Raw genomic sequence first — 2,722 nt, 5'->3', positions numbered from 1 at the left:
ATGCCGTATCTAGAGTGCGTTTAATTGAGTTAGAAGATCACGGCCTCATTTTTCCAAGTCTCTTGCTTGTCTGGAACTTCAAAGTCCTCATCTGGAAATCTAGTTTGTGATACTACTCCCCTACTGATTGCTAAAGTTCAAATGAGACGTATGAGGACTTAAAAAAGGAACCATTTTCAGAGTTAAGAAGAGAAGAGTAATGTAACTCATATACATATTATACCCACTACCCAGAGTAAACGAGTATTAACGTCTTGCTAGACTGGCTTTGGCTTTTTTGCTTGTTTCGGAAACAAAATCTTCATCGGTTGTATTGGCGTTCCATTTGTACCCTTCTCCAAATCTGTTCTCACTCGCTGCCTCGGGCACCACACTGTCTGGAATTGGATGCATTCTTCTCTGCACTTGTACTACGAAAGAACCTATCCATAAACGGTAAATGGTATCGTTTTGTGTTTTAAACCCGTATGTACGTGGTTTCGCACGTATCCTTCAGCAATGTGGGTATTCTAATAGATAAATGTCATCCATTGACTTCCACTGAGATTCTTAATGTGCTTATCTTTTTGCTTTGTTTTGCTTTTGACACATAAAAATTTTCTTGATTGCTCTCTTTTGTCTTTTCGTTTGCCTTCTATTACAGTAGGTGGCAAATTACGGCCTGAGGGCCAGACCTGGCCTGCCACTTATTTTTGTAAATAAAACTTTATTGAAACATAGTTAGGCTCATTGGTTTACATATTGTCCATGGGTGTTTTTGCATTACTGTGGCGGAGCTGAAACAGTTGATAGGAACCATACAGGTGTCAAAGCTGAAAATATTTACCATCTGGCCCTTTAGAGAAAAAGTTTGCTTAGACCTGTCTGTAGGGTTGATTTGATTTTTTTTTTTTTTTTTTTTATAACTACGGGTTTGGAAGAAATACATTCTACATTTATATTTTTAGCAGTTGCCCTCAAAATTTTGAGGTGAATATTTAGCAAAATGTGCAACGATCTGTATCCTCTGCCCTAACTACTCAGTGGCTTTAGAGTGCTTTTAATTCTGAACTCTTCCTTCCTTCAACGAGTGTTAATGTTGTTTGATATTTTAGTTCTGCCCTATTTAAAAAAAAAACTTTTTAAAATGTTTTATTTATTTTTGAGAAGAGACAGAGACAGAATGCGAGTGGGTTAGGGGCAGAGAGAGAGGGAGACACAGCATCCGAAGCAGGCTCCAGGCTCCGAGCCATCAGCCCAGAGCCCGACGCGGGGCTCGAACCCACGGACCGCGAGATCGTGACCTGAGCCGAAGTCGGACGCTCAACCAACTGAGCTAACAGGTGCCCCTAGTTCTGCCTTATTCTCACTCTTCTTTTTGTCACTTTCACTTCGTTTTGATCAATATTTACTTGGGTTTCCAACTGTTTACCATTTTGTAGACTCACACTTCTTCTTGGCACTCCTCTCCTTTCGGACTTTGCTTTATTGCTGTAGTACTTTTCTTTAGTGAGAGTCTGTGGGTGGATATGTCTTGCCTTTTTCCTTGTGTGTCCAAAAACGTCTTTTCCAGCTCTCACTCGGGTGGTGGGCTTATTGTTTCCTGTAAGTTTTTATAAGATTGTATCATTGCCTTCTGGACTTGAAAAGTGATGGCAGGAGGTCTCCTATGGTTCAACCTTCCCATCTCTTTTCTCTCGTGATTCCCCACCCCCCCATCCCGCCCCCCCCCCCCCCCCGGTGATTTTTAAGCTTTCCTCTTTGTCTTAGATGTTCGATAAAGCCACTGCACTTTATTTCTACTGTTTTGAGTCAACGTGAGGACCCATGTGTTTTCAATTCTGAAAAATTGTCAGCTGTCAGCTCTGCAGATACGTCTTCCTCCCACATTCTTTATTGTTTTCCTCTCCACCACGCGTATGAGACATTGTAGGTAAAACTGTATGAAATTGTTGATAGTCAACCATTCCAGACCTACAGAGAGTTCAACTTAATACACTGGAGCTTCTCTTTGTTTCTTCTTCTTTTTTTGTAACACGGGACACCTCGTGAATCTGCATGCCATCTTCCTGCAGGGCCCACGCAAATCTTCTCCGTACCGTTCCAATTTTCATCTATATGCTGCTGAAGCAGACACAGGAGCCTCTCTGCCTGTTACGCAGGTCATAAATTACTCTTTCCTGTTATCCACTGGAGTGTTCATTTTTTTCTGCATTCTGTGTGATTTTTAAATGTCTGTTTTAGAGTTCAATATTTTTGTTGCAACGTATCTATTCTTCTCCTTAACCTATTTAACTTTTTTTATCTTAAAATTTTTTTTTAAGGGGCACCTGGGTGGCTCAGTCGGTTAAGCCTCCGACTTCGGCTCAGGTCATGATCTCGCGATGCATGGGTTCGAGCCCCCTGTCGGGCTCTGTGCTGACAGCTCGGAGCCTGGAGCCTGCTTCGGATGCTGTGTCTCCTTCTCTCCCTGCCCCTCCCTCAAGCGCGCTCTGTCTCTCAAAAATAGATCAACATGTTAAAAAAAATTTTTTTTAATGTTTATTTTTGAGACAGAGAGAGACAGAGCATGAACCGGGGAGGGTCAGAGAGAGAGGGAGACACAGAATCAGAAACAGGCTCCAGGCTCCGAGCTGTCAGCACAGAGCCGGATGTGGGGCTCGAACTCACGGACTATGAGATCATGACCTGAGCCAAAGTTGGACATTAACTGACTGAGCCACCCAGACACCCTGGTCTGTTT

At 42.7% G+C, this 2,722-nt stretch overlaps 1 non-coding gene across 1 annotated transcript; it reads right to left on the bottom strand.

The window, feature by feature from the left end:
- Positions 1-2,009: 2,009 nt before the first annotated feature.
- LOC113601606 (U6 spliceosomal RNA) lies at positions 2,010-2,112 on the bottom strand. The gene has a single exon (XR_003422899.1). It is a non-coding gene; the product is annotated as a U6 spliceosomal RNA (small nuclear RNA).
- Between the last annotated feature and the right edge of the window lie 610 nt (positions 2,113-2,722).

The sequence above is a fragment of the Acinonyx jubatus genome, chromosome B3, assembly GCF_027475565.1.
Source record: "Acinonyx jubatus isolate Ajub_Pintada_27869175 chromosome B3, VMU_Ajub_asm_v1.0, whole genome shotgun sequence".
Classification (NCBI taxonomy): domain Eukaryota; kingdom Metazoa; phylum Chordata; class Mammalia; order Carnivora; family Felidae; genus Acinonyx; species Acinonyx jubatus.
This window is presented reverse-complemented; position numbering and strand designations above follow the sequence as displayed.